The 27,160-nt window shown below is 40.7% G+C and overlaps 1 protein-coding gene across 5 annotated transcripts in view; it reads left to right on the plus strand.

Moving 5' to 3' along the window:
- The window catches only part of sox5 (SRY-box transcription factor 5), a 176,473-nt gene that overhangs the window by 1,280 nt on the left and 148,033 nt on the right, over positions 1–27,160 (plus strand). For 2 of the 5 annotated variants that reach the window (XM_058076816.1, XM_058076811.1), the window contains exons 2-3: positions 29–201; positions 5,410–5,623. The gene's annotated coding sequence lies outside the window, so the exon portion shown is untranslated. Of the gene's footprint in view, positions 1–28; positions 202–5,158; positions 5,281–5,409; positions 5,624–27,160 lie in introns of all 5 variants that reach the window. The other 3 variants (XM_058076812.1, XM_058076813.1, XM_058076815.1) reach the window with 3 other exon arrangements.

The following is a 27,160-nucleotide window of genomic DNA, read 5'->3' on the forward strand; positions in this document are numbered from 1 at the left end:
GTACAAACATACTCTGTTGTGCCCTCAGGAGTCATACTATCAGCACCAGGAAGCCCCGTGTTGGACACTTCCTGTCGGTGCCAGGAACAATGACTTGTCGCGGGCCGTGGTCGCTCACACAGGCCATGACCTCACCTCCGCGTCTGAACTGGCAATAAATCATCCACCTTTAAATGCCGCAAGTGATGACAGAATTACAAAGTAATGGCGCCATGGGTTTCAATGGTCACATGCATGATTTTTTTTTTGTTGCTAATATAAGAGCAGTTCATATTATTTACAAAATATTAACACACCGCCATTTTGGCGGACTCAAAGTGAAGAAAGAGAAACAGTCCCACCAATAACATTGTGTTGGTTATGCATTGTTCCTACATACATGTATACATTACTTTCTCACCATTCACAGAATAAGCACGTCGTCTTACACTATATCAGTTCCGGAAGCCAGAATTGCCTCCGCTTGTTCATTGAGCATCTGATATTGGCCACTACAGTAGTTGAACTGGCAGTGATTGACGCTGACAGATCTACATATGCAGAGGTTGCCAGATACAAGATGAGCGAGCAACTTCCCTGTTTAGTTTGCCTTGGAATTGGTTATGGAAACCCATCCATCCATCTTATGTGCCGCTTATCTTCACGAGGGTCGCAGGGTATGCTGGAGCCTATCCCAACTAACTTAGAGGGAGAGGCAGGGTAAACCCTGGACTGGTTGCTAGCCAATTGCAGGGCACTCACATTCATACCTATGAACAATTTGCATGTTTTTGGAATGTGGGAGGAAACCACACGACGCCCGCCCATGCACGCACGTGGAGAACATGCAAGTCAGGTCTTCTTAAAAAAAAAAATTGCACGCCCAAACCAATTTTTTGAGGTGGTTAACAAGAATAGTGCAGTCACTCATTACTTGTTTTGTTTCTACTTTAGTGGGTTTTCAGGGCTTTTTGAGCTATGGTCTTTTAAACTTTTCATCAATGATGAACAGCCTATTTCAGTTTAATGACTGTTTGCAATAAATAGCTTTTTTGACTCACTCCTGTTTCTTCTTTTTGCAATTTGAAGCTCAATTTAGGACCTTGCTATGATCCAACAGTGCACAATGTAATTCGGAGTGTATGTAACAGAAAATCAACAAAAATGGTCATAAATGAAATTACAATTAAAATATTTTTATTTGAGGGGTTTTATATATATATATAGAGTATACTGTGTAATATATACCAGGCTTGAGGGGTGGTGGAATTTTATACTACTGTCAAAGGAAATGTGTCATATTTGCTCCCCTTTGTTGCATGTGCATGTCACTGTATTTGTGTGTGTGTGTGTGTGTGTGTTTCCGCCATCCCTGTCGGTTTTAGTTATTAGTCACTAGCTCTGTTGAGGCGGCCTCTTTTTTTTATTTTGAACAAAATAGTTTTTTTTTTGAAGTCATAAATCCATAAGCAGACAGATGTAAGCTGGTGACCAAATACAGACGTATATTAGGCATTCCCCTGGATCCAGCAAGCGGCTTGATGGGACATCAATGCAATCATATCCTATCTCCCAAATCCCTGGGAGCTTTTTGCATTGCACCCCCACCCCCCACCACCACCCTTCCCCACAACCCCCTCCCTTCACCACAGCTGATAGACTGTTAAAATACAGATGCTATTGCTAAGTCGGCCAAGATCATTCTCATGTTCACCATATGCCTTCCCTTTCAATTTGGTTGCACTGCATCTTTTCCAAAGTGCTGATTTTGAGACTTATTCAGGAAGAATTGTGTGGGAAGCAGTTCTGAATTGGAAAAAGACAAACTGAGTGTGCAATTTTTTTTTTTTTTTAATACATCCAAATCAAAATACCATTCTTTTGCGCTTAATCTGCCGTGTGTGGGAATGGGAGATTGCTTACATCCTGTCTGTTACCCAAAATGTAAACCTTTTTAAATCATTATAGTCCTATTACTGTAATTGACTTTGACAATAATGCTGCAATAATACCAGATTATAAATTCATCATGATATTCTAAAATAATGCTGGCCAGATGCTGCATAGGAATCTAATCCAAAGCGGACATGTGACAATAGAGGGGGCTTTCATAACTGCTAAATGACATTGAGCAGAGGGATCGGCAAGACTGCAACAATAACTGATATGGGAATCTCTATGAATCAAAAACAGGAAGTACAAAAATGCCAACCTTTTTTGTGAGAAACAATACTTTTATATCTTTTTCTTGAAATCAAGCAAAACCTCTCCATAGTAGCCACTGAAGGAATATCAACAATAGGAATTTGGCTTGCCTACAAGCACACAAGCGTTGGCTTTCAACAGGAAGCACCGCCTTGACCCCTGCTTCCTTCATTGCTCCTTGTTTATACTCCAACGACTTCCTGCGCACCCCTCTTGTTCCTCAGTCTGGGAATAGCAAGGCAATTCTATAGATGTATCATGGCAATGAAAAGTGATGAAAAGTCAAAGGGAAGAAAGAATGAGAGACGCGCAGATTATCATGAGATGTAATGTGTAGTTTAGGCCACTAGAGGGACTTTAAGACTGGGCTGTGTGATCACCGACTGCCTGGTGAGATTATTGACATGTACTATAGCTAAATCACATATATAAAGTACACTTTAACTCATTTTTAACTAATATATGAAATTAATGTGTTGTACCCTTGGCGTTTTATGACTTTTTCCACTACAGGACACATTTACATGGCAATAGTAGGAACCTCATTGGCAGTGACACTAATAAAGTATTTTTTTTTAAATGCACAGTGTGTTGCTATAAAAGTTATAAGGTACATTTTGGTATATCGTGCAAAAATTGATGACACTAAATACAACATCGGCCTTTCGTAATTGCTTTTATTTTATTACTGTAGATATTTGTTTTTCATTATTTCTTCATGATTATATTCTTATACAGATCATAATTTTTCATTTTTAAAAACATTTTGTTTATATTTCACTTAAAAAAAAAAAGTAATACAAGGGAGTAATTGAGGCCTCATTTCTTCATATAAATGGCCTTTTTGTTTTAAGTGCAGGTATAAGGGGTTGCCTGGATATTTTGGCCAGACTCTCAAGCCTCAGGCAGCAGGGGTCTGGGGCACGCTGCCAAATTTGATGAAACTAGCATGACCACAAGGAATACCTGCTGGTTTTGTGTGTTTGTACATGCGCCTTTGCTTTAATTCATTAATGTCGCAGATTGACGGCACTGTCATTCTTTGTACATACATGCCAGAGAAAATAAGGGCGAGGTATGCGCCAATGGGTTGGTAAGAAACAGAAAATTGGGGTTGTATTGTGTTAAAAAAAATCATCAAATCAAAGAGGAAGTCATCCACTGATGAACATACAGATAATAATAGGACCTTTCAAGTCATGCTCATTTTATTCCCTAATCTCATCCATAAACCAAACACCACCCAAATCATCAAGACTTTCGCATGATTCTAATTTGATGCAACTTTCAACAAATGAAGACTTTTAGATGCCCTGTTCTGATGCATTAAAAACCAAATGGAAAAACAAAGATTGGAGCCCGGATAGTTAGAACAAACACCGTGTTGTAACAGTCCTAAGGAATGTGGAACTTATTTCGGACTGTTACACAAGTTCTACAAGTATGAACAAAGTGTGGAAGTTGGATTTTTCAGATGTGGGGTGATTATTTAATCAGGAATAATGGATTTTTGTTTTTGTGCCCAAGAGAAATAGTTGTAATTAACACTCCACCAAAGGGATGGCTGTGTGTGTCTGCTGACTTCAATGCGGCCGTGAATGAATAAAACTGTGTGTCAAACTCATGTGGTCAGACCCTTCGTTGTTTTACCACGCCCCCCCCCCCCCCCACACACACCCCAAACAGCCTCTTGTGTGAGCTAACTTTAGAATGAAGACGACGCCAATGACTCCCTTTTGTTTTCCGCCGCTTTAACTGAAGGCTAACCGTTGAACTGTGAAAGTGAATTGGACAGGGATCAAGCATATTATATAGTTTTGTCAGCCTTTGAAGCACATCCAGTCTGCCCCCGCACATTCGCTGATTGCCCCTGAGCCCTTTTCCTCCTCTGCTCAGGCACATTGTGGCATTTACAAGGTACAGTGGGCAGCAAAATGCACATTAGAATAAGGAGGAAGCGTACACAGAGAAGAGGGGAGGTACAGTGAGGCAAGGGATGAATCATTTGATTTAGCTGGAGTGAAATTGCTTATGCTCTAAATAAGGTAGTCCACATATACAATTGCATTTTGAAATATGGAAGTATATACAAGCAGAAGACCTGGAAAACAAAGGGTTTCACCAATTAGAACTATTGAATTCACCACATAGCATGGATAAAAGGGCATTCATAACATTCACATACGCATCTTCTTGTGCCATCTCTTCATAACACTGCATGACTGTATCTTTGCTGACTTTATGGATTATATTGAGTGGTTTTGTTTAGCCATGCATTTTCTATGCCGCTTATCCTCACTAGGGTACGCTCGAGCCTATCCCAGCTGTCTTTGGGTACACCCTGGACTGGTGGCCAGCCAATCACAGGGCACATATAACAACCATTGACACTCACATTCATACCTATGGACAATTTGGAGTCTCCAATTAAGCTAGCATGTTTTTGGAATGTGGGAGGAAACCGGAGTACCCGGAGAAAACTAACACGTGGGGAGAACATGCAAACTCCACACAGAGATTCATAGGGAACATATACTGTACTAAATTGTCATTTGTCTGAATGGCTTCCACCTCATTCCCATCCCATATGCAGCCCAGTGTTGCCAATTTGGCCGTTTTCTCACTAAATCTGGTGACTTTCCAAAACCTCTTGGTGACTTATTTTCCCAAAAGCGACAAATATGGGGGCTGGTAGTTGGAGACTTAGTGACTGTACTGGTTTTAGGTAGACTAAGTGAGGCACATATTGCTCTGCGGTTGCTTCCGAGAGGTCCACTCTGCTTTACAGCAGTCACTATCTGCCTGTCCATGCAACACCACCTCACCTCCAGTAGCTCCAGGCCCTTTTTTCTTTTTTTATAAAACATATTGCTACACATATTATTTAATTGTGCAGTAATTTGCTTCAGACTTTCTCTTCAGTGACACTCACTGTGACTCGTGGGTTGCCAACCCACATGCTGTGTTTCTTTAGAAAGGGACATTGCCGTCTTCTGGCCTGGCATGCATATTACATCCTTTCCCTTTGCAAACTTGCATTGTTGAAAACTGTACAGCAACATTAAAAGGATGTTAGGATTCCTGTGGAAAATCCAGGTATGCTTACATTAGACGGTGTGCATATTGTTATTGAATAATCTATTTGACGTGATCTCCCTGTGGTGTGTCTACGTTGGGTAATTTCTGTCTCATTGTTTTGTGCATGCATGTGTGTGTTATGTGAAGTGAAGGCGAGGGGAGAGAGTGCAGGAAAGCGGTGAAGAGAGAGAGAGGGACCGAGAAGTGACACGAATCAATGCGACCACTCAAAGCACCTTCAACGGTAGAAACGGCCGCCTCGCTCGACCCCTCCCCCACTCCTCGCCCTGATCCCATCCCTGCCTTTGCCTTGGGACACACCTCACAGGAACAAGCATCTCCGCTACCTGCGCAACATCCAGTAAGTCAATACCTCCCATCTTGCATAAAAAGGATGTCTCTAAGGTAGAGAGCTTTACAGACTACCAGCTCTTCCTGATCCATTCACATTTAAAGCCTGTTGGGGGATTGGATTGAGGGGTGAGCTGTTTCCACCAATCACCACTCTGCCCACAGGAAAAGGCAACGTGGTGGAGTAGGAAGAGCCGGTCCAATAGTCCAATGTAGTTTCTTCCAACTATCCCTGTAGCCTTCAGCCTATGAACACTTGTACCATGTTTGACACACTTTATTCTGTTGTGTATGTCTTTTCAATGAAAAATGAAAATAATGTACATTTCATCCACAAAAGATTCAATAAGACTCATAATATTTCTGACTGGGGTTATCCAAAGCTAAATGTTGAAAACTGATTTTTCGGCTTTTTCTGCAAAATAATTAAATCCCATAATTCAAATAGTCAACAAGGAACTGATTCTATTGGTGCTGTTGCCTGACTGCAACCAATTGAACCAGACTGGGTCAGTGTTCAAATCATCTTTTTTGCCATTGATTCACAACCGTCACCTCATGTTCATTCATTTATTCATTTTCTACTGCTTATCCTCACGAGGGTCGGGGGGGGTGCTGGATCCCAGCTGTTTTCGGGCGAGAGGCTGGGTACACTCTGGACTGGTCGCCAGCCAATCACAGGGCACATATAGACAAACAACCATTCACACTCACATTCATACCTATGGACAATTTGGAGTCGCCAATTAACCTAGCATGTTTTTGGAATTTGGGAGGAAACCGGAGTACCCGGACAAAACCCACGCATGCACGGGGAGAACATGCAAAATTCACACTATATGGGTGAGGGTGGAATTGAACTCGGGTCTCCTAGCTTGTTGTAGCACGATAATTTACGTTGCAAGCATCTGTACACAATTCCTGGAAATGTCGCTGTTCCGTATTTGAGCCAAATGGTGGCGACACCGGATTCCGACACCTACTATGACTAATAATAATAAGTTTATTTAGTGCTTCCCAAGTTACCCAAAGCACATCACAGTGACATGAAACCATTATTCGCTCTCCAGTCACACACTGGTGGCGGCATTCTACATCTGTAGCCACAGCTGCCCTGGGGTATGCTGACAGAAATGTGGCTGCCAATTTGCGCCTCCAGCCTCCCTGACAACTACCAAACATTAATTCACATTCATACACCGGTGTGGGCAACACTGGAGGCAAAGTGGGTGAAGTGTCTTACCCAGGGACACAACAGTGAAGGGAGCGCCAACATTACGGTTTCTGGGTGACCTGTTCTACCTTGTGAACCACTGCCGCCTGAACAGAACTGTCAGCGTGGCTGATATGTTAGTGGTGACCACCATTCGTTGCCCGACGCACATGGACATTGACTTAAAGGAAGGCGGCTTGTGGATGTTTAATATGTTAAACGACTGTCGTGGATGATGGCTGAAACTGGGAAGCATGTGTCATTATCCACAGTTATAGTGTTTTTTTTTGACACACTATAAACCTTACATCGACTCCATGATGACATGTGAGCCACTTTTTTTTAGCAGACTTCAACATCTGCATTGGTAGTAATTCTATATGTGATCAAATTTACTTAAGTTATGTCAGATCAAAACATGGTTGCTGCAAACAAAACTAAAAATATAGCAAAAGACACAAAAATTAGAAAATGAAAATGTCGCAATCTACAAATGTAACAAGATGAACATCCGTAGATGCGCACTTGCTTAAGGGAGTGTGGCACAAAAACCAATAAGAAAGTAATAAATAAAGCAGTGTTAAACACTAAAAACGCCACAGAAAATGTAGCAGATGTAGTAATACTGAAGTAAATACTGATGAAGTGGAGTGAAATGCAAACTACGTAACTAGCTTGCACTCGGGCCATCTTGAAACACGAGACCTTCACATCAAATATTGTGCTTAAAATAAATATCTATTTAAAAAAATATCTATGTATTGACCAGCCCTAGTTTGCAGTATACATTTACAACTATAACTATAATTTATTGTTCATTTAGGATACAATTTGTAGCGTGACCAAATACTCTGAAGTGCACATAAAGCCACACATGACTTGCTGTGTGCAAGTGTGTGTCCCTAGGTCCGATACACATTTTTAGAGACAGGTAAGACTCAGACAGAAAGTGACACCTGTCAGTCTCTCAAAGATATCCCCCCTTAATTCAACACATATACACATGCCAGGCTCAGCTGACAAATCTAAGTGTCAGAGCTTTAATGGGGTGTTGATCTCGTACAAAGCAACAAAACGGTAAATAAAGTCCCAAACATGTGGCGGATTGCTGGAGCATATCCCAGTCTTCTTTTCCTGCCATCTGTTAGACAAAGTCGACTGAAGTTGTACATGTACTACTACTACTACTAATACTACTACTCAAAGCATACTGTATATCTAAATTGCGAAAAGAACGGCTCCCCCTTGGAAACAAATAGTTCTCTCCATCATACTCGCTATCTGTTCATCTGTACTGCGTGTGAGCATGGCTGCCAAGTAGTGGCGTGTGAATAGGCTTAAGTGATGTCTCTTTTCATGATCTCTCTGCAACACTTTTCATTGAATTACTTTTCAAGGCAGGAATGTTCTGGTTGTTATCTTTACTATCAAAAGGTCAGCCGCAAAGCGAGCTGTTTTATCACCACTGATCTATAATATACAGTATAATACGACTGGCTGAGCAATACCTCTGTTGTTCTTCCACACCTGTAACATATAAGTCATTACAGCCCAAAAGTGTGTACAGCTTCAGGGCCATACATAGCTGACTGCCACATTCACTGCTCTAAAAATATAGCTATTGTTGAGTGATTCACTCGAGCCCATTGTTTACTTGACACAAGTTACACAAGGCTTGTAAAAACAGCATGTATACTGGCCGTAACCTTTCCTATGGCATTGAAAACATGTGAATGTACTCGTCTTGCAGTACGGCTATCGCAGTGTGACTGTAATGTTCCAAATGGAAAAATGTTGTTTTTAATTTAATACATTTAGTGTTTGGCAAATCATACTTTGTTGACTTGAATGTAAGACAAGAAGACAAAGTTATTCCTTTGGGGACCTTTTTCCCAGAGGGTCTGAGTGCTGTGGCTGCATTTATTTCCAGGTCAGTTGTGTGTTAGTGACTGGAAAAGACTTTTGGTGCCACCAACTGGATTTCCTGTAGAAATCTCAAGAGGTCTTCTTTTTCATACTTATTTCTCATTTGGGTCTATACAGTATTAAGTCATTCAATGCCACACATCTTTCAAAAGTAGTCACTCTCGGTACCAGGTATTTTTGATGTTTTTTCAAGAAGATTATTGTGGTCTTGGGCTCATGTGGTCCATGTAGACATGGTATACCAAAATATAGATAATGTTTGTTTCTACCTATATTTGTACTTTGGTAATCATCAGTAGAACATGGGTAAGTTTCATCAAAATAGCAGTTCTCAACAAAAAAAACAGAGAAAAACAGCTTTTTGTGAAAAAGATCAATTTCACTATGTCATACATTTAGCCAACATGTCTAAACAATGATGCCTCAACACAAAAAAGGTTGTTCATTCATTCATTTTCTACCGCTTATCCTCACGAGGGTCGCATGTGTGCTGGAGCCTATCCCAGCTGTCTTCAGGCGAGAGGCGGGGTACACCCTGGACAAACAACCATTCACACTCACATTCATACCTATGGACAATTTGGAGTCGCCAATTAACCTAGCATGTTTTTGGAATGTGGGAGGAAACCGGAGTCCCTGTTGAAAACCCACGCATGCACAGGAAGAACATGCAAACTCCACACAGAGGTGGCTGAGGGTGGAATCAAACTCGGGTCTCCTAGCTGTGTGGCCTGCGTGCTAACCATTCCTTCTCCGTGCAGCACAAAAGGTTTTTATTTTTATTTGGAAATGAACTATTTACAATTTTCACATTTAGAAATGAACTGTGTGTGCACACATGCGCATGTGTTAAAATTTCCCTCTTGCACAACACTGAGAGATGTCCTTTCACTTCATGGTTGCCGTGCAGCCTGTATTTCAATGGGAGAAATGCACTTCTGTCAGCTTGTGGTCGTTTTTTTTTTCGGTTTAAACCTTCATCAAACAAGCTCTCGTATATTGTGGAGTTGCATCATCTTCTCTATGTGCCTCTTGTGCAAAAAGATGTGTGTGTGTATATATATATCTTTCGGAGTGAGTGGTCGGGTTGAAAAAAGTACATCTTTGGTAGCGAATTAGTAATATCAATGTTGATAATACTGCGACAAACTGGAGATCTCTTTCAAACTGATGAAATAACAAGGAACGTGGTCGGGGAAGCTGCCAACAAGCCGAAAGCAACAACAAAGTAATTTTAAGAATTTTTTTATTTATTTATTGGCAAGTACCGGTTGCGCAGGACATGTGACAAAAAGTCAAGACGAAATGAAGCCTTTCATTTCAGAAATAAAACATCCAAGCTTGGATGAATTTGGCAAAAACATGCATAATGTCCCCTCAGAAACATATTAAAATGGGTTTTGGCTAAAATTCTAAAAGGTATATTTAGCACAAAGACCATCACCAAAAACACTTGAAGCCAATGATGATGAAATGATGGTGACGGCGACATCAAACTTGTGTAGTTTTTCATAGAAGGAACATGTAAACAACACCAAACCCTCACTTATCCACTGACGTCTTCTCTTTAGCAAGCACCTTTTGTAATATTTGTTGATTATACAGTATCGGCTTCACTAGTTGAAGTAGTACAGTACACTAGTCATCCCTAATGAATAAAATAAGTGGGTATCAGTTTCCAAACTTTCCCCCCCAGTTCTTTTCTAACAAGCTTCATTCATGGATCAAACGGCAGTGATGATCTTCATTGTGCCAATATGATGAGTTACCTTATTATTGTTATCAAAGTAAAGCCAGCTTCTCTGCTGGCGCTCTTTTGGGACCTCTCCCTGCTCATAGACGCGGGGGAAATCTAAACAACGCCCCCTTACTGTACACACTACCCCCTTTTCCTAAGAACACACACACACACGTCTTGTCTTGTGCACGTCGTTTCGTTTGTGAAATTAGTCCATTCACTCTGACCCCGTCTTTTCATCAGTACCGGTGATGCATATTTTAGTCCCCTTTTTCCTGCGCTTGTTTTACTAATTGGTGACTATACTTTGCCCAACACTGATCGTCTTTGATCATCGCAGATCATTACGTTTACCTCATTAATCTGATCCTCAATTTTATTTTATTTTTTTTAGCTTCCTTCCTGTAGAAAGGGTCCATGCAAAATCGGATTATTAATACATCATATGAGCTAAGAAACAATGCAATCCTATTGCGTTGTGTTATTAATATGTCTTGTGGCAAAGCGGACAGCTTTCCAGGATTAATTTGCTATGGATGGTGATCCTTTCTGAGTGGGATTATACACACACAGTATATATGTAGCATCTTTCTTTTGGTAATACAGAGCTGGAATCGTGATGGATGATGACTATAGGGGTGCTATAACAACTTGCCTAAAAATTGCAATTAGAAGGCTGTAAACAGGGTTTCTATGGTCCAACTACAAAACTATTCCATTCATGAAGAAGGGATCCTACTTTGCGGAAATTCGCTCATCTCGGTCAGGCCTGGAACTAGCAGATGTAGTAATACTGAAGTAAATACTGATGAAGTGGATTGAAATGCTAAAACTGCAGTTATGGGGATGCGGGTGGGAACAGTTGGCCTCATAAAAGGCCCGCTAAAGGCGGTGTTATAAAACAAGCTGTGGTTGGTTTAGAGTGCAGCCTCCCTTTTGTGAAAACAAGGCATTATGTTTTAATTACGCTCATTTGCAAAAGCTCCCTTCTTTTCTCTGCGCCGTCGCGTTCTTTCAAACATGCACTAAAGATTTTCTAGCAACCTTGTAATTCATCCACATTAAGCTCCACTTTCACTCACTTTGCGCATCACATTGTTTCCTTGTGTTTCAGCCGCTCTTTTCAGTGAACACATCTCCTACAAAGATATCCTCCCTCACAATAGCTTGTTGTCTTTGCTTTGTTGCTGACAGCTTCAACTCCAAATTACGTCTCGTATAGAAAAGATGCCAGCCTCCTTTCTTCCTCCTCGCCCTCTTATTCTCTTCGGAACAGATTATATCTCACGTCACTCTGTCTGCAGGCGCCACTCGGCATTGTGAAGCGTGCTTCTCTTGTTGTCACGACGAGCTCAGCGCCCTCCTATTATCAAAAAGATAAGTGAACGTTTGTGTTGTGGCAAGACAAGGAAGCTGGGCTGTGATGTAGTGTTATATGTACGCCGTAAAATTGGCCTGTCTGTCACTCAACTAGCCTGTTCTCCAATCGTAAACACAAGCGAGCAACACTGAGTTTATTTGGACCTATTGTGTCAGAAAGCGCATGTTTTTTTTTTTAACTTGTTTTCTCATGTATTTTTTTCAGGATTGCTTTTTTTGGGGGTTTGTTTTTATGTGAAGATACGATTGAGGGTTGGAAAAAATAACAGTATTAACATTTTTGTATTTTTTCTCCCACTCACCCATCACTACAGTGGTTGAAGTGCATAATATATCCTGCTATGGCTGCTTAACCCCAGTTGACTCCACTTTAGTCAGTACTCACAATTGACATTGTCAAATTTTTTAAGTGTGTACTAATTTTGAGGCGCAAGGTGCAATGACTGACTGGCTGGCTGAAGCAGACAATCTGTTCAAGTCTGTCACCAGCTGTCATGCACATTTTATCCCAGCCTGAACCACCACAGTGGTGCATTAAATTTGTATGTTCCATGTATGTATGTAGGATACCTACTTATCTATTTGTCAGTGCCAATGTGACCGTCCTAGCTAGTATTTTTTCAGCCTGGATTATTTGGGCATGTAAACATCAAAAGTCTGCTTGAGTTTGACACCCCTGGTCCAGCAATTGTACACTTCCTCTTCAAGTGTGTATAAAGCATGTTAACTGCCCTCTGAATGGATTTACTTAAAACTGACATGATAATGTGCTGTTGAAAGAGGAAATAATGGCACAATTGGGTGCCGTTTAACTCGTCTCTGCCATGTTTTTGTGATTGTGGTCCCCCGTGTGTCGTCTCCTACTTGTATTGAATGTTGGTGGGTATTCCTAGTAGCTGCAGCAGCGTGTGATTGTTGGAAACATGCACGCTTCCCTCTGATCCAAACACCATCGTCACCTATCACGCACTTCCTCCCTCCCTCCGTGCGTTCTTCCACTTTTAACATCCTTCTCTTTCTTATGGAAAAGAGCCAATTAGACTTGAGACTGTTTGTTTTAAACAAAATGGCTTTTAATTAGCGCGATCAAAAAGGCTCCTTTCTGCAAGCCCCGGGATCCACTTTGTAGTTCCCCCTCCAGATCGAACGCGGTTTTGATGCCACCTGATAGGACGCCAAGACAGTCGGGGCACTTTTATAATGCACACACACACACACACACACATGCAGAGAGCACCACTTTGTGTCTAACCATCGCTTGTTCTCTCCTAGTCTCTTTTTGTTGTATTGTTATCATGACCCTTCCCTTCTGTTCCACACATCCTCTTAATTCTTCTGGTGTCGCTTCTTTCTTCTCTTTTGTCTCTTCTCTGTCTGATGTGCAGGGTTTTGATGATGCGGGCCCAGCATGGCTCACTGTTGGATCTGAACTAGTGTCTTCCACCTGCTTGTTGTAACTATATAAGCTTTCAACAAAATCACTGCAAATCTTGCAGAAATTCTTCTGAGCATGGAAGCTCGTATTCATTCAATTTCTAGAGCTTTCTGTCCATAATAGTCAACTCTTTTGTCTGTTTGACTGGACATATTTGTTGTATTATTGGTGTCTTTCTGACAGGGGCTGCAGGGTGTAAACATGTGATCCCATCCGCTCAGTGCTGCTCGTCTCGCCACCGCTCCTAATTGACGTGTGTGTGTGTGATGTTCTATAGCTGAAATGGACTGACAGCTATCACAGGACTCAAACAGGACAGGGTTGAATCAAATGGGTTGATTTTCTTGGACTCACGCCATGGAGGGGCCTTGGTTTTATCGGCTGTGGAAGCCTGATTTATTGCACAAGTTGACCCCTGACATGATTTCACACATGCACAGGACACAAGCCTGCATATGTCTCTGATAAATGGACATGGGCACACGAGGGACAAATAACAGCACAGTATAGTTGATATGTAGCTTTGTGATTCATGTCTTACTGATGCTATGAAGAGATTTCTTAGCTATAACTGCGGCATGATTTCTCAGTGTGTGCACTTTGCGTCAACTTCCATGTAATTAGATTGCATTGATCAAGTGTCAGAGGAGGCAAGTATGTCTGACAATGTATAGTTATGTTACAATAACTATATGGAGCTCCTACTTTTATGGTCGCACGGTTCTAGCAGTGGAATCATGTCATATCAAGTCTACATTCAGCTTGATGTCTTCCTGTTTTTGTTGCATAGAATAGATGACAACAGTAATATGTTTAGTTGAATCTGGAAGCCATTTGTGTGTTTTTTTTTTGTCATCGTCATACGTAAATGTACAGGTGTGTACCGTATGTGTATCTAATCTACTGTGAGTTTATATATACTCACACACACTTCTGGAGGACCACTTTTATTGACAGAAACTTGGAAAGTCAGACACCATAGAGCAGGGGTCTCAAACTCAATTTACCTGGGGGCCACTGGAGCTAGGGTCTGGGCAACGCTGGGCTGCATCAGGTTTAAAAAAAAAAAAAAACGCATTTATTAAAAACAGAAAAATATATATACAAACTTTTTCAGTGCTTTGTTTCCGATTTTCTACAATAAAAGCTCTGATAAAACATTCCACTGTTCTCAAATATCTTACTTTTTATTTTTCTGCACAAAATAAGATGAAAAAAAATAAACAAATCAAGAATAAAGAAAATCAATCAATCCGTAATAAATAAATATAATAAAACGGCAAATAATAAAAACTTAAGAAACCACATATAGTTGGTGGGTAGACAAATTATTTTATTAAATTATACATTTATACTTTTAGGGCTCGACAATAACGATGTACCGATGGCCCGGGGCAAGTTAAAACAAAATTCGGGCAAGTAAATCTAATCAGGGATATTCCCGTCGGGCAAGTCCACTTTAGCATGCCATACTGCCAAGAGTTTTTTTTTAAAGCGGTTCTTGTTGGGTGTTGGTAAAACACGGACTGCGTAATTCCCGTGGTAATTTGCAAAGCAATCCTTGCAATGGACCAATCAGAATAGTTTATTTAGACCGCGGTCCGTAATCCACAGTCCGCGTTTTACCCACACCCGTTGTTCGCGATCAACCAATCAGCGATCGTTTGACTACGAAAACATCCATCATGGCGTCGCTGCCAACATGGTCTAATTCTGAAGGAAACAGCAAAAAGTGATGAACCAGTGCCTCCTAAACAAGTTTTTTATTAGCGGCAGCAAATCAAATGATGGCACAGGTGAGTGAATCACATTGCTGTGACAATTTGAAGTGGTCACAATGAAACACCACCGATTAGATCCAATACCAAGTGCTGATTTTGCACAAGCTACAAAATCTAGCGCTTCCATTTCTCTGTGGATTTTTCTCACCTTTGCTTCACAAATTATTGTTTGACCATTGAGCTTTTTTTCTGGATTAAAAACACTTTACTAGTACACAAATGTGTCTATTCAATAATGTTTCATTGTGGTGCACAACTTATAAATATCACTGCTTACTACGACTACGATGTGTAAGGTATTATTTATTATTTTATTTATTTGAGATTCTCATGTGATGCCACAAAAAATTAGATGATATCATTATGGCAGTCTTTTCATTTTACATGGGGCAAGTTCGGGCAAGTAGTTCTCACCTTAAGGATTCCCCATGGGCAAGTCATTTTGGTTTTTAATGTAGAGCCCTGACTTTTTTTATTTACAACATATTGCGCAACTGCAGGGTCTTGAGACACATGCTAACTCGCAATCTAGAGAGCTAGCGACCTAAACGGTAGCCTTCAAGTTATTTTCTTTAAACTTAAATAGCCAAAAACTTACCACTTCCACACGGATAGGGAGGATAACTATTAACAGTTATTTAATGCGGGCCGCATGTTTGAGACCCCTGCCATAGAGGGTGGGGGATCCCCTTATCTCACCACTATGACCGGCGAAATAAACCAGTCAAGTTTGCAGTGTTCATTTTAGGCCAATAATTTTGGGATTATGGCCATAAAGTTATGAAAATGTCACTCTGGCAGTCTTTCCTCCCTCCACACATCCTGGATCTTTGGGGACTATGGAATGCCTGGTATTCATTCCTTGGGAGAGGGTACTGTCGTACTCCACAGGAGCGGAATCATTACTTCCTGTTGTGGGTTCTTATTGTGGTGTACTTCTCTCTCGGTGTAAGGTGTAGTCATAGACACCAGTGTGGCATTGTGTCACAGCCGGTGACATGGCTTCATTAGGCCAGCGGGGTCAATCTGACTTTGATGGCTGTCGATTCAGAGGTCAACTTGTAAAAAAAAAAAAAAAAAAACAGGCTTCTCTACACGTCTCAAAATGCATCTTTTTTTAGTTTTGAATTTAACAAGGCAGACATATGTATTTTATGTGATGGGAGTCTTGAGTTTTGATAGCACACACAACTGTATACCTGCTCTGTGCTAAGTGCTAATTAGCGGAACAAAGCATCTGTTGTTCTTTTAAACACATGCCATCTCTAGCTCTGCACCACGAGGATGCAAGGTGACATAATACGTACACACACACCTGTAGTTGTAAGTAAATGCATGCCAAATAGAACTAGACGGCCCCACTCCCATGTGAGCTGACAGCTGCATCAGCGTAACGCTCCTTATTAAAGCGAACAGGACCTTTACTGTGAACACTGTTCGCCTTTAGAGAGAGCACTCTCAGCCGAGAGGATGGAGATTTCCACTGGCATAGACAGAGGCAGTAGTTATGTGCTTATTACCCCGCCTCCTTTGACACATAAACTTTGTTCTCCCACTGTCTGAGGTGAGGACAGGGGGGACTAAATAGCAAAAAGAAGGGGACAATAATGTATTTGATGTGAATGTTGTTGCACAGCGCTCTTGTCTGATGGAAAAATTAGAGGCATTTTGCTCTTGATGGTGTTATTGCGTGCGCATGTTTTTTTTTTTCTGCTTCAAATGTTCTGTCACTTTCAGTCAAGCTGTTTTACAATACAAGTAACCAGTGTGTGCACACACATGCACAGATAAATAGAGAATTGTGCAGTTTGTGTGTCTAAAGAGGAGGGGACAGATCTGATTTTGTTGTCCTCAGAATGGTCGCAATGGGAGGAAAGACGTCTTCCCCTCGGCTAATTATTGACGAGCTTTGATTGCCTGTTTGGAAACACTTTTTCCCTAACAGCTGTAATGACAATGATTAGCTGCACCACATGCGCACACACATCTTGTGGTTACAGAAAGGTGTGTTTGCTTTGTACTTGTCATAGTTTTTTAATCACGGTGACGCATTTTTGCTTTTTTCTGATGCACTCAGATGCTTGAACGCCACCTTTGGACGCAGTAGATGTGGTAAAATATCATTTAAGGCTAATACAATTACAGTTTCTATTTTCTACTGAAAAAAATAATCCCAAATAAAAGACAACTCTTTTAATCATATCTTTAACATCAATGAAATTGTAAATTGGGGAAAAAAGATGCATTTCTCTAGTACAATAGTTTGATGATCCGATGGGGTCCAGCATTCAACAGCTCCTAACACTTGCGTAAGTCAGGTGTACAGTTGACCAACTTTTATCTCAGTTGATTAGTTCCAAACCCCATCGTGAAGTGACTTTCCGCAAAGCAGGATTCCTTATTTACTATATAAAATATTTTAGTATTTGGAGTGGGGGAAAACCTGTTTATGACCTTCTAAATATGTTTGTTGTACATCAGAGCCCTCTAGACATGACATAACAGCCCTATAGTCACCTTTAAACCCGTATTACCAAATATAGACATAAGATTTATAAGGCTGGTAAATTTTCTTGCCTTCATTTTTGGTTACCGAGAAAAATAGAATCAAGAAATAAGTCATGGCAAAACAGGAAGGTGATGCTGAAGAGGGTGTCAAGAATCACATATTCAATTAAGTTAAAAGTAACCAGAACTGTTCATTTATCCCATTAATTCTTTGTTTGTATGCATTTATGTATATTTGAATAATTTTCTGCATTCAGAACTATAATTATAAAACTGTAAAAACATGGTCTGTATTAAAATGTTTGGTTTCCTGGAATGGATGAATTGGATTTACAGTATTTTTAATAGGAATAATATCTTTGGTTAGCGTCTGTTTCGGTTAGAGTGGGACCTTCTTGGAAAACCGTGAGAGTCGAAGTACGACGTGGCGAGGAATGGCTGTATTACAGAAACTGATGCATTGCGAATTGAAGCTGTGATTGATACAAAGAAAAAAAAGGACAAATAACCTGGTTAAATAGAAGTAGAGGCTACATTCATTAAGCTTTTGTAATTGGGAGTTGTAGGTGGTTGTGATTCATTAATGATTCATTGTAAGCCCTCCTCCATCAGGGTTGTTTAAATGTATTGAGTGTCTCTGTCTAATTGTTTGGTCAGTTTGTAAGACTGAATGGAGTTTTTTTTTTTAATGGACATGAACCTGCAGGAACTTGATGCTTATTTGTATTGAATGAATATATGAACAATATCAGGAGGTGCAGAAGGCCAGATTCCCCATTAGAGCGAGTGACAGACACACAGAAACAATAAGGGAGATGGAGAAAACAAAGCTGCTTATGTATTCCATACTCCCAGTGAATCACATTTTGGAGCATCCTTATACGTTATCTACTATTGTAAGTCTGAAAAAGATGGGTTGTCTTATATTCGATAAGATTAAAACAAGCAAACCTAGCAGGTGGAGTTAGCCAGTGCTTTTCTTATTGTCACTCACGCACATCAGTGACCTTGAGAGATGCAGCTGTGACACAGAGACCCACTGGGGGGAAATAAGCTGGGTAAGTTAACACACAATTGATGCTAATTTAAAAAAATAATAATAAAAAGAGGGATCTACAAAGGGTATTCAGGATTTTATCTCTTACATTTAGGTTGATATAATATTTATCTTACAACGTAGTCTTGTAGAGCCACACCACCTGCCATCTGTTACACTTACACTGCATGTTAGACTTTGTAGGGCTAAGAATTGCATTTCATTGCGAGCCTTTAGATCATTCATTCTAACTGTATATACAAGTACACCACACACACACACAGTCTTTTGAACACCAGCACGTGTTCCACCTGGGATTATAGAGATGTTTGTGAGATCAAATGTTGTCCACCACCCACTGAACCCATCCTCCCTTCCTATTATGTGTACTGCGGGGAATAATCCTCTTGTGGAATTAATCTCCTTTAAATAGCATTTGTTACCATGCTGAGATAGAATTATTGCTCTTGTTCCACTTTGGGATATGATAATGTACTAAATCTACTTGCGTGTGTGTGAATGCCCGTGAGAAAGCTGATTAGAAAAATACAGTATATGCTCTGTTCGACTCCAGGCAAAATGCATGGGGTGAAGGTCATTTTATATAGGGCAGATTTTTCCTTTTTGTTGGCCACAATAATTGAGACACTATTTTATATCAAGTAATGCAGAAAAACAACTTTGAAATCAGATTGGACTTTTATTTAAAATGATTCCACAACATTAGCCACGTATACATGGACCCAAATATTCCAGTTGCATTCGGTTTATTTGCTCAAACGGAAAGAATTGAACCTTTGTATACACCTCATTCCGAAAGAAAAGTGGCAATCCGAATGAACATATAATTGGATTCACAGGGGTGGAATATTCCTTTCCCCAATCCGATTGAGGTATCTTGTACCCGCTCAAACGGAAAGTTGTCAGGGTGCGTTCTTCTTCTGTACTTTATTCACAAGTCCAGTTTTTCTTTAAAAAGAAAGTATACATCTATATAAAACATGTCCAGAGTTTAATTATACAAATATTAGCAAGATTGAATGTGATCTTTTCCTGTTTAAATTAATCCCGGGTGCGTTTGTTCAGCGCATGCTCAGATATGACGTAACACGCAGCTCGAGACATTCTTCGGTTTTAAAAATGGAGGCGATCAATCGGCACTGGACTGTTGCGGAAAGTTTGTTTTTGATCCAAACTAAATTTCAAGACTGGACGAAGGAAAAACTCTCAATACGGAGTTATTCCTACAAATGTAAGAAAAACTCGGGGAAGCCGGTATCACGAGACGTTGATGTTTACACTTTACTGCACATGCCCCATTGACTTTTCTGTTTGATTATAGCGCCGCATGTAGACCAGAGATTGGAATATTCCTTTCCATGGATACCATGTTTTCTGAAAAGTCATTCAGAAAGCGGAAAAACTCATGAAAAACGTGGCTAGTGTTTGTAGTTTAGATAACTAGGAGGAAATAAGCGTGTAAAGTGACCCACCCTATCGAGTAAATGGAGCTCTTGTTGGGTTGACACCTGATTGTGCATTACCACCACCTACAGGACAGGAGTAGAAGCAGTGGAAGAGTGGAATGATCTTTTTTTAATCAAATATGTCAGATGGACAGATTAAGACTGAATCCCAGTTGTACCCCTGGTTCTATGGCTGTAGGCTCCTTACTCCTTACCCCTTTATTTAAGGAGAGCACATAACATGCAAAACCTAGGCATAAGGGATAAGATGAGGAGTAAGGGGTATATTTGGGATTCAGCCTTAGTATTGATCGTTTGATTGGTTCATCTCCTGTATTGTACATTGTCCAGCGATAACATTTTGACTATTGGGGCCCATGCATGTATGTCCTCCTGAACGTCTTCAGACAGTTTACATTTTGAAGAAAGAGTGACAATTTGCCAAATAGGCGCCTCAGAGTGGGAGCGACGAGGAAAAGGAGAGCTATAATTTGTCTGACTGTCAGAGGAAGTAAGGTCTCTCCAGAGTGTGTGACAGTTTAAGTGAATAGAGACATCAGCCATCGTGTGTTTTGTTCTTTTTTTTCTTTCTCTAGACATCGTTTGCTGAGATATCGTTTTCTTTGCTCAGACCTGTCAAAGCCAAGACAGCCCCAAGTGTTTTTATTTTTTACAACCCTCCTCTATGCAGCTTTCTGTGGATGTGACTGCTAAAAGGGAGCTGTGCAACAGGTACAGTGGAGCGTTGGTAGTGCATCGCTACACTACAATTTGCCTGTGTTGCAAATAGTAACATTAAGCCACTTTGTTCCTTCCCAGACAGGGCCTTAATCAATATTTTTCTCTTGAATGCATTCAGTACTCCGTAAATGCCTCGTGTTGCGCCCCCTTGGGGTTCTTGTCAGAATGCTTTGGAAGGCATACATGTAATACAGGTACAGAAGGTAATAACAAACTAAACACTCACTTACAGAGGGTGCATTCAACAGTGGGAGAAATTTCAAGTCAATTGAACTTATCGGGTGGGGGTTTTCTGGTGTATTTGGCAAATTTTACCCCCTTTTGTGTGCACCGACTCAGGAGTCCAAGATTTGGCTTCCATAAACAAATATATACAGTCATATGACTGTATGTATTAGCGTTGCACACTGACGCTTTAACAAAGCAATTTCCTCTAGTTTTCAAATGTTCCCATTGTGACAATAGCCCCTGTTTTACTTCTACCTCCGGATTGTGTTTTGCAATTGTACTGTTCCCACCAAGTGATCACAGATTAGAAAACCAGGTTGAAAAATAACAAAAGACGTCAGTGTTTGACCCAGCTACTAGCTTGGCTCCTGATCTGACAAGGGGAGTGAAATGTTGAAGATTGGAGTGTCCTAATTTTTTCTCACGACTGTAACTCACGTTTGAGGCCGCCAAAGGATTGTGGTCAAAATGCGTTTGGTAGACATGCTAGCATACATGTTTTACACTGTATTTTCCAGACGCTGAAGTTGCTGTGGAGTAGGAAATGAAGAGGAAAAAACATATATAAGGACTGTAAACCAATAAAAGTCTTTTCAATAAATGATCACTGATTTGTGGTCTACTATGCCTTATTATTAGTATTATAATTTTCATTATCATTTGTAGCAGTATGGTCACTAGGCATCAGTAAAGTTCCATTGGTGAGAGCCATGGCATGTCCAGCGTGATAGAGTGGAAAAAAAGTTCTCCTCCCAATCCATGTGGAAGTGGTAAGTTTTATTGGAAAATACAGTAATTATTGGATGAATGGAGAGGGTTTTATGGAGAATTGTTTGGTAATTCCTTGCCGGGCCCCTGTGAAGGCAAGACATTTTGCCCAATGGACATTTTTTTCAAACAATGTTGCTCAAATGGGCTTCTCGTGTAAATGTGTGTACCAAATTTTGTGAGGATTCGTCTAAACATCCCAAAATTACAGCTAATGTTTTGTTCAGACCGCATTGAGCTGTGTGGAAAAATGTCAAGTTAATCTGATTCACGGGGTAAAACTTTGGGGGTTTAATAATGGCGCCACCATGTGGTGTTTTTCCCAGAAAAATAGTAGCCCAGTCAACGCAATGGGGTTGCATGTTCTACCAAATTTTCACCGTTTTGCTTTCAAGGATTCAGGAGTAGAAGAGTTGGCATACAAATGCATGCAGTCATGTAAAAAAAAAAGAGCCCCAAAGGGGGCAGTACCTGTGCTGTGCAGTAGAGTTAAAAACAAAAACGTCTGTATCCCACCAGTTAATCTATCCAGTGTGTCCTCATTAGCCTGTCTGTGACTCAGACCACTGGGATGAATCAGCTGTAGAACACACGGATCCGATCTCAGACGAGTGATCAACCATCCTCCAGAAGCATTTACCATGAGTAGGCTGATCCCAGATCTGCGCCTGGAGAGGTGCTGGAGGGGTGCGGGGTTGCAAACAGGAAGTGGAAGAGATCAAATGCGCCAATCAGAGTGTGGTGAGGGGAGACTAAACATCATCACTCGACAGGAAGGAAGTAGCTAGAATGACACACTCGTGTGTGTGTGATTTTCACCGTTTATATCCAACACCCAAATATTTACTTCTGTGCAACTGCCACCCTCTACCACAAAGCTGTTATTCTGCATAAGCATTGTGTACGTATATATTTGAGCCAGTGCGTGTGTACTGTATGCTTTGTGTGCATCGAGGGCTTGGGCTGAAGGTCCTGTTGGGACCACCTTGGTGAACAATGACTCTTTTATTCCTCGGCCAGCGTTTTACTGGACTCTTTGTCTCACAGCCGACACACAACCAGACAGGAAACACACATAACCTCGCACACATATAACCTCATGCTAACTCCAGTGGGGGGTTCACTTTTCCCAAAGACTAGACATGTGTGCGCCTATGAATTGTCGGCCTGTTGGGCTCCAACTTTAGGAATGTTTTGGTTACAATCTTTCTTTTGGGAAAGAAAGCAAACTCCTTCAATGCATCTTCACATGATGATTGATTTTGTTGTTCGGAGAGATGGTGGGATTCACACAACAAAAGTTGTAGATCATTTACTCATTCGCTACTGAAGACATATTAATGGGATTTATTTTATTGGGATGGCTCAAAATGCTTGGTTTCAAAAACTGCTTTTTCGTGATGTCACAAAGGGGCGGACTTCCTTATATGGTTCACAGTTAAGAAGCACTTTGGGCTTGTGACCAATCACAGCGGAGTGGGCATGCCCGGAGGCGGGCCATGGGTAGAATAAATTAAAACAGACCATTTTGACAGGAATCACCAATCAAATGAAATTTTCTCGCCTGGCGTCGGGTAGAAGGCTCTGCAGAATCCGCTGTAGAACAACCAGGTTTAGAGACAGCTACTTCCCCCTGGCCATCAGACTGCTTAATGCCAAATAAGCCCCTCTACCTGCCCACACGCACAACCAAAACTTTCAATTATTATTTAAATTATTTGTACAAATTACTGTTTACGCTGTACATTGTTCATATTTGATGTAATCTATTTATTCTCCACATTAGTATTTTTTCATTATTATTACACGGGAGCCAGGCAACGACATTTCATTGGCAATTTCACTGCTGTGTTATTGTGCAATGACAATAAAGAAAGTCTATGTCTATGCACATCGTGTGTAGCTGCAGTTTGAGTACAGACATTGTAGTTACAATGTAGTGATGGATTAGTTGATGTGAGACTGGATAAACATACTATAGCGTCGTATGCACACACAGTGTTTCAGGTGTCTTCCTTATACTTTGTAAACATCAAATGGTTAAACAGCTTTGGTCCCAGTATTGACCCCTGGGGTACGCCACACGATACATTCAAGCTCATTGATGTATATCCTCGGAATTTCGCATATTGCCTCCTGTGTGCTAAATATCTTTTAACCCAGTTCACAGCTACTAATCCTCTGACTCCATACCTCACTAACTTGTAATTAGGACATTGTGATGAATTGTATTGAAATTGGAAATACTAGATTATGGTCTTATATTTGTAAATAGATTATTTTCATGTAAAATGTTTTTTTATGTTGTTTATGTTATGGCATAGTTGTGCTAATGTGTGCCAAAGTGAAAATTATGCTTGAAATATCTTCCATTTTTGTTGAAACTTCTACTCAATATTGTTTTCTGGAACCAGTTAGAACGCTTTATTCGACCTTCTTAACACAAAACGTCTGCAATCAGGTCTCTGCAAGTAAACAAAACATAAACGTTTGAACTTGAAGGCCACAGTTATTGTGAACTTCTGTTCCCAGAAACAGATAATGACTATAGGTTTGGCCATCTGCATGTGTCCCAATCTCTCTTCTTCATTAACATTGAGCCCTGAACCACCAGATGTTTCATCACTATCGCAGCATTAGAAGTCAGCTTAATAGGCAGATGTGTGCGTCTCTCTCTCTCACTGATTGTTGTCATGATAGAGAATAGTCTGATTACTGCCTCTGATTAGGCCAATGGGCTGCTAATCCTCGCACGGGGAGACTTCACAAACCAGCGTGCTGACAACAACGTGGGAAAAAACAAGTTATGCAACTCATAGAAATATGTTTATTTAAAAAAAATGCAGTCGCACAATTGGAAAGGCAGGCACTATTCTAATATGTGCAAGTATAGGTGATGTAGGGAGGTTTACCTGATGCATAGAGTCACAGAGGTCTGATGTCAGGCTTTATAATGCCAGTTTGGTCACTCATCCCAAATGTCATGTTTATCCGATCCCTTTTAAAAACCCTGTGACAATGGAACAGATGGGACTGCCTTTTGTCCTTATACACACACACACACACACACACACACACACACACACACACACACGCACACGCACACAATGTCGACTCTCACTGGGAGATGTGAGTTGGGTTTAAGGTTGTGTGATTGTGTTTAGCCAAGCAGAGTGATTGTGCTCTACAGGGGAGCCAGCCTGCTCTCACCACGCCAGACGGACAACACACACACACACACACACACACACACAGCCCACTGCCACTCTGCACAATATTTCTTTTTTTTTTTTTGTTAGCCATCCCTTGCTGGTTTTGTTGTTCTAAAAGATTAACTCAGGATAAATGTTTTCATTCTGTTTCAGGAGTCAATATTTTGATATTTGGCTACCTAATAGGAACGCTCAGCTCTGACTAATTAGTGTGCAGGATTATTGATCACATACACACTTTTTTTTTGTTACGCTTAGTGTAACTTTTTCTTTTCAATTAGATGATATTCCTCAGCATCACCACCAGCCAATACTTAAAAAAAAACTGCTACATCATTTTCTGTGTTCTGTATTTCTTGAATGTTATTTACACAACAGCCAACTCCTGTAGTGATTATCCATCATATCATTATTTCATCTATACCAAATCGGATAGCTCAGTAAAAACTTTTTACAAAGATTATTAGAGCCCTGTAGACAAGAAATAACGCCCCATAGTCATCTTTGCATTCCTGTTATTCATTCTTAACACCACATTCCAACTCTTATGCTGAAGGGACTTCTTTTAGACTTTAATGTATTTATTTATTATTTTATTATAACAAGACAGGGCAAAACGGGCTGCACGGCTGATGAGTGGATAGCGCGCAGGCCTCACAGCTAGGAGACCAGAATTTGATTCCACCCTCGGGCATCTCTGCATGTTCTCCCCGTGCGTTTTGTCCGGGTACTCCGGTTTCCTCCCACATTCCAAAAACATGCTAGGTTAATTAGCGACTCCAAATTGTCCATAGGTATGAATGTGAGTGTGAATGGTTGTTTGTCTATATGTGCCCTGTGATTGGCTGGCGACCAGTATAGGGTGTACCCCGCCTCATGGCCAAAGACAGCTGGGATAGGCTCCAGCACCCCTGTGACCCTTGTGAGAATAAGCGGTAGAAAATGAATGAAAACAGGGCAAAACCTCCTGAAAGTCAAACACTGAACATGAACTTGAACTTCATACTGAAATTTTCATCCCAGTAGCTTTTCTCTTTTCACTGCTCACATGAAAGCACAAAATTTTGATTTTGATTTTAGCCTTAGCTCCATTACAAGCTGTTAGTCGGACAGAACAAAAGCAGACAGGCGCCAAACGTCTTCTCACTAAAAGCTTTTCTTCCTGTGACTCACCCACACACCATTGACCAGGAGAGACACTGCCAGAACCCTGAGACCTGCTTGAAAAATGTGCCTAAAAAGTATTTCTTACCTTATAATCAGGTTATGTTACTGAACGGTAATCCAGAGAAACTACAGTAATTGTGACCTCATGCTCTTGTATTTTGGTATGTACGATGAAATAAAAATCCATTCATTTCTAGTGCAAATCATGAAAATCTGCCTGCGTTCAAGTGCTCTGGACTGATGAAGTTATTTATCTCTTTATGTTGTACTGAAGTGGCCATTGTGTACACACACATTGTGGAGAAGAGGGGCAACCAGCGAGCAGCATAAATCCACCAGTCCACGCTCAATGGCTCCACCAGCAGCGTGCCAACCTCGGCTCAGCATGCACCTGGCGTCCCCTCACACGCCACCACCATTATTAATTGCTGATCCATATTTATGTGGCACAAATTTACCATTTACTTATGCATAAAATTGCGGATGGGGCCGGGGCGCTTAGCCAGAGACAACAGCGACCTTTTTAAAGAGTGATAAATGGGATTGTATTTGTGTGTATTTTTATAGACGGAGGTTTTAACAGTTGGTCGTGGCAGGAAGGCAACATCGAGCTGCCAACGAGATCCTATGATGTGGATATGTCCGCTCATTTGTTGTTCTACAATGATGGTCATTAGCTGAACCACCAGAAGATAGAAGACATATACGAAAAAAAAGTTAAGGCTATTCGGTGACATTTCAGAACGAATTTAAAATGTAGTATAACCTTTACAGTTGAACTTACCAGTGATTGCAGTACTTTTTGCCGTTCTCTAACAAGGACGTGAACAGTAACATTTACAACAGGTGTATCCATGAATCGAATGCATCCATAAATCACTTTTCGACCTCATGACACCAAGGCTTCTGTTTTGCTCTGGGTTCACCTGTAAAAGTTATATTGCATTT

The sequence above is a fragment of the Doryrhamphus excisus genome, chromosome 7 (genome assembly GCF_030265055.1).
Source record: "Doryrhamphus excisus isolate RoL2022-K1 chromosome 7, RoL_Dexc_1.0, whole genome shotgun sequence".
NCBI lineage: Eukaryota > Metazoa > Chordata > Actinopteri > Syngnathiformes > Syngnathidae > Doryrhamphus > Doryrhamphus excisus.